Source organism: Argiope bruennichi, chromosome 5 (genome assembly GCF_947563725.1).
Source record: "Argiope bruennichi chromosome 5, qqArgBrue1.1, whole genome shotgun sequence".
Taxonomy (NCBI): domain Eukaryota; kingdom Metazoa; phylum Arthropoda; class Arachnida; order Araneae; family Araneidae; genus Argiope; species Argiope bruennichi.
The window spans coordinates 60,573,348-60,580,068 of NC_079155.1; positions in this window are offsets into that span (position 1 = coordinate 60,573,348).

The following is a 6,721-nucleotide window of genomic DNA, read 5'->3' on the forward strand; positions in this document are numbered from 1 at the left end:
TTTGTTAGTTAATTATCTTTTTTTTTTTCGACAATCAAACGAATCAGTAAAATTATACTTTCAGTAATAGATTCGTATAATTCAATTACATTTTTCAAACTTAAATTGTTATTTATAACTCCCATGCCTATTTTGTCTTTCAAAAAAGGCATTATTTGAGGCTAATTTGATGTAATATAATAATAATTTAAGGAAATGAAAAGTAAAGCAAGTAATTATAGATCTACGACTTTGAATTGAAATAGTTTCTCAAAACCTCAACACATGTCGCTACGAATGCATGCAATGAAAGAGGATATAAAGAGAAATTTTATATCTCTTCTCGCTTTCTTTTCGTTTTATATCTCTTTCGCTTCTTTGCCATTCACTGTCTGTCAAAAAACAACTTCTTTGTCATTAAGTAGTTTAATTATATTGTATTTGTATTGTTAAAAACTGATAATGTGATAAAAATCCAACACAGTTTCAATAGATGCCGTCATTATTTAGAAAACCTGCTAAGTCTTCCATAACTGTGACAAAGGGTCTTATAAATAATTGAAATATTCAGTTATGCCCTTGAAGGTATCAAAAACAATATTTTTAACAAAACTTTATTGCTACGTTATTTCTGAAAATTTTAACTTTGGAAACATTATCCATTAAATCCCATTGTGTGTGTGTGTGTGTGTGTGTGTGTGTGTGTGTGTGTGTGTGTGTGTGTGTGTGTGTGTGTGTGTTATTTTCAATGAAAAAGGGATAATTATTTTCAATGGAAATGTATCTAATAGCTCTAAAAATTCTAAAGGAAATTAGAACCTCTAATCTGAAAACTGTTAACTGACAATGTTTACCCTTGCTTCATCTATCTTTTATTTTTAAAATTCTCTTTTAATTATTTAACAGGGTAAAATGTGCAAAGAGATATGATTATAAACCCAGTAACAAAAGAAAAAAAGAAAAATATTGAAATGATATATATATATATATATATATATATATATATATATATATATATATATATATATATATATATATATATATTAATTCATTGAATTTTTTTTTAAAGTAGGCAGACATTTTTTTTATTGAAACAAAGCCTTTTTAATTATTATTTTTTTCAAATGGTGTAAAAAAGAATTTTATGTAATAATATATATTCCGAAATTACTAAGAAAATAATTTTAAAATTTCATTAAAGGAAGCCGCAGAAACAATTTTTAACATAACTTTATTAAAAATAAATAAATAAACAAAATATAACAAATAATAATAAGAATAGACTTTTAGTAATAAATAAATTTAATTTGTTTCAAAGTGGCCACCTTTTGCAGCGATGCAGAGGCACAAAAGCTTATTGAAATTTTCAGCAGTAGGCCACTAGTATTCTACCTTTAATCTAACCCATTCCAACTGAAGCGATTGCTTTAGAGATTCGAAACTTTTGTGTGGTTTAGAGCAAGCCCTAGACTACAAAATGGACCATACACTGTAATCCATGGGATTGAGATTCGGCGAATATTCAGTCCTCCCCCAGAGCAATCCTGAATGGTTGTGCGCAAGGGAGTTTACTTTCTCCAACTCTTTTTAACATTTATGTTAACAATCTACCCAGAGCTAGTAATTGTCATTTAGCAATTTTTGCAGACGATACCGCCATTCTCACACAGCATAGGGATCCACACACAATCATAGCAAACATACAACAGTACATGACCGTTTTACATTGCTGGCTCATCAGCTGGAAAATAAAGGTCAACCCAAATAAATGCGCGTGCCTCCTATTTTCTAAAAAATTGGTAATGCCTGATTTACCCCCAATCCAAATTTTCGGTCAACCCGTCTCCTTCGTAAAAGAATATTGTAACGAAATTTCCGGGGTTCGTTTGGATAGTGGGGGTTATATGGTGTGGAGAACGCTCAATCAGCAGGCGGCTGTAGAAAATAAAACAACGACGTTTATTTACACGAAGACACACAGGACAGCACAAAGACGACAACTATATACAGCACAGAAGATGATTATCTTCAGCCGAGACGTGCAGCAACAACAGCATACACAGCAGCATATAACAAGACAGACAGACAGTAGCGCACAGCTTAGTTCAGCACTAGCTTCACTCCGTCGCTGCTCCGCTTATTTCTGGAAGGCCAGTTCTTTACCGTCGATTCCGACTACTCGTCGACTCCGCTGGTTCGCGACTACTCTTCGACTCCACTGGTTCACCACCACTCTTCTCTGTCGCTTCCGACTACTCAATTCACCACTGGTTCACAACTACTCAATTCACCGTCGATCCCGACTACTCTTCGACTCCACTGGTCCACGACTACTCAATTCACCACTGGTTCACAACTAACCGGCAGCGGCAGGACTGCTTCCTTTTATAGGCATCAGGAGGCGGGGCTAGAAGCCTCTCAACCAATCAGGAACGTTCGAGGCGTCACTCGGTTCCTACTGGAAGGACCTGGAAAATTCTCGATGTTTCGGGTATAATCTATTTTGGGGCCAAAGTCGCCAAATTCGTCGCCAAGTCTCCAAATGGTAGCCAAGTTTGTCGTTAAGCTCTGGGACCTCCTATGGAACCAGGAGGAAGAACCATTTGAAGCAGCATCACCGATTCGTAACAATATAAATACCTAGGGTTAGTTTTAGACGCAAAATTAAGCTTTAATAGTCATATTAAAGCAGCCCTTTCCAAAGCTACTAAAATGAGTATTAAACTCAACAGCTTAATTTCTCCATGGAGCAAGCTATCGATTAGACACAAGCTTCTGCTCTACAAAACTATTTTAAGACCAATTCTAATGTACGGCTCCCAAATTTGGGGGGCGGCATCAGCCATTAACATCAAGAGATTGCAAGTTTTTCAAAACAGACAACTGAGGAAAATCGTTAACGCACCCTGGTATGTCAGAGGAAAAATAATACGTAACGACCTCAAAATTGAACCTGTTTCGGAATTTATTAAAAGAACGTCAATCAAGTTCTTCGAAAAATTACCCCAGATTCGCAACCTCCTGTTAACAAATTTAAATGCTGCAACCACTTTATATCTTTATATATGTATGTGATGTGTGCAAGTAATTACCTATTAAAAAAATATTGCACTAACTGGTTGTTGACCATTGTTGCTCTTAAGAGACATCACAATAGTATTTGCTTTACTCAAATATTATATTATCCAAGATATATTTCAAGTAAAAAAAATATGGAAGAACCGTTTGTTAAGAATATTTTAACGAATAAGATATGAAATGAATCAGAACATAAATAAATAACCAATTAAATTGGAAATGGATTTTTATTACCACATTCGTAATGGATTTTTTATTACCACATAAGAAATTTCAAAAGGCATTTGAACTAAAAAACATTTTTAACAATATATCAACAAAAAAACATAGGAAAAAACTCACATATATTTGTGAATTGACACTAAAAAAAATAATTATTTAAAAAAAACAACGATAAAGATAGAATAAACTGATATCATTCAAATTCAAGAGTATTATTCATCATTTTTCATTTGAAAGACACAAGCTCGTAATAAATGGATATTTGTAACAATAAGATAGTCTTTCATGAAATAAAATAAAAAATATACTGTAAAAATGTAACAATATAACAAAGTTCTATATAAAAATGGATTTCAAAAAAAAACATTTATACATTGAAAATGTAAATTAAGTTTTTATTTCCTTTCAGTTATATGCATGATAGTATACTAAATGCATTAATGTTACAAGAGCAAAAAAGTATCTTACATTTTTGCTAGCTAATATACATTTCATGAACTCAAAAACAAAACTAAGAAAATTATATTTCAACAATGTTCAATTTAGGAAATTATAATTGTGTTCAGATGGAGACATCTGGACCAAAAACCACTACATCATATTTCCCCTCCATATTAGCAGTTTTATATATTAAAGCATATTAGGGCACTAGAAATCCTCAAAGTAATTACTATTTCCTTGATCATAAATCGAAGACTTTAATTCAATTTTTAAATCCAAAATTTTTAAAATTCTAAATGTTTAGTGAAATAAATGCTGACTTGTTCAGATCCAAAGATACAATTGATTTTTCATAAGAGACAAGGTAAAAATCCTTTCACAAATATTCAGCATTTCTAAATTTTTACGATTCTTAATATTTGCATTAGAAATACATGCATGGTATTTAATATAATTTTTCAAAATAACTAACATTAGTAAGTATTATAAATTAAAATGCAGATATTCTCTTCAAAAAAAATTTCAAAGCATTTTATTATTTACAGTTGCAAAATTTTAACTGTTAGAACTAAAACTTAAATTTCCTTTCATTCAAGACATTTCAATTTCTAAAAAATATTCTAAATACAGATTTTTTGAAGAAAATACTGATTCTTATTTGTTAGAATAAAAAAGGGGTGTTAAATCATTCAGTTGAGTGATTATATGTAATTTTATTTTTATGAACTTAGAAGTAAAGTAAATTCATAAAAATAAAGTCACATATATACTTTCCTTTCTTTAATTAAACAGTGATTATCTAATTTGTTAAAATTTAATATACATTTGAATTATAGATCATAGAAGAAAGCAAAAAAATATTAAAATAGTACAAACAAGTTAAGGTTTTATGTGAACAGAATTAAAAAATACTGTAAAAGAAATGCTAGATCACATTTTCATTTAAAAAGTAGATATCTTGTCCATACAGTAAGTAAAACAAAAAAAATTAAGATTTTTATAAAATATTAGTTAATTTAATTATAATACTAATTTATTTATTCAGAAAAACAAATGTTGGAAAATCTCCTTAAATTACAAAAAGAGATTATCTTGAAACAATATCAAACACTTTGATTATTTATATATATTCTCTTTCCTTCAAAATTATTTTTAAAAAATTAACTAAGTTTAGCTCCTAAAGAAATTAAAATGAAATTTTTGGACCCGTTTTCTGAAGAAACTTACAATATCATTTTAAAAAATTATGTAGATTAGTTAATATAAATTTCGGTGAGAAATTCTGTACTTAGTTTGGCATTAGTAAACACATTTATTCATTCAGAAATTCTACACTAATCAGTTCTAAAAAATATACATTTGTGCATGATATGTATGAAAAAATGGCTACAAGAAGCATTGTGCAATTTGCACTATTGAATTCTTCAGTATTCAAAAGGCAAATGAAATATTTTATTACAAAGAAAATTCTTAAAAGTTCATTTGTAATAAATTAACATACATTCAAAAATTTAAAAAAAAACAATAATTTAATGTATTAAGAAAATTACACATCATTTTTGTAATTAAAACGATTAGAAACAAATGTTCTGATCTTCATGATAAGATTCAAATTAATTCATAAAAGATTTTTTAGCTCAAATACAAAACAATTTACATAATAATATAAACACTCTAAAAGCATGGCACATCTAAGACAAAGGTAGTAAGAGAAAAATTTGTACACTGCATAAATTTTTCCACCATCTACTTAATACCAGACTACCTTAAATAGTATAAAAATATATCAATTAACAGGGAAAAGAATTCTGAAGGTAGAAGAGATGTACACAAATATTTACATTTTTAAAACACAATAAGTTTTTAAACAACATGTTTATATAAAGCTCAAATTAGAACATTTTCATTGTACATGTATATTCTTAAGAAAGAGAAATTAAATGCAAATCTTTTTCAATACTTCATCCAACACATACAACTATTTTAGAAAATTTCAGAATTTTTAAAAATATATAGACATTTAATAATTGCATAGTTATAAGGATGGAATATTTTAAATTATTATGTCACATACATTTTTTACACAGTGGCACATATTAAATATGCCACAAATTACTCATAAAGTAAACTATTTCTATAGAGCATCAAAATACCGCCTACTGCCTTCATGCAGTAAAAAGTAAATGAAAACCCTACAAACAAATTGCAAGAAAATTAGATACAGATGAAAACCAGACAGTAATATTCTCCATGAGTAATTATCTGATTAATTGGGAGAAAAATTGTGGCTTGTCAATTCAGAAAAATATTTCATAAAAGAAAACACCAATGAAATACAAAATAGTTACGCTTCTAAATATCCCACAATTTTTAATTGTAATTATCTGAATTGTGTGTTGAAAATATCATTGATGCATCTTTTTTTCATTGGGTGATTTAAGAAAATGATTTAAAAAATTGGGTGAAAAGAAAATGAATGCCCAATAAAGCTGATGAATTTTCACTGAAACAATTGAATAAATAAAGCTAACAAGAAAAATCAAGCAAATCAGAAAAGCAAAAGCAATTCTTGCATGGAAATAAGAATGAGAACGGTACCATAACACAGTTGGCAGCATGATTAATCTCATCTTTAATAAAAGAAGATAAGATACAATAAATTTAATAATAGGAATCTGTTTTTCTCTGTCTACTATCGCTCAGTGAGTGAATTTTTATGTTTTTTAAAGCTATTCAGAGTCTAGCTATTATTCATTTCATTTCTTATTAATTAAATTTAGTTCATTTTCTATCTCCTTTTTAATTTTATAATCAATATAATATAATTATAATTATTTTTATTATTTCCTATTTCCCTTGTTCATCAAATTCTCAATGTTGAAAAATAGCCAAAAAATATTTTTAAAAACGAGATTTTAAAATAGTACCAGGAGGTGCTGAAGCTATCTACAACCCTACAAATTAGCCACCGTTGACAGATTCAAATTAACATAATGCTAAT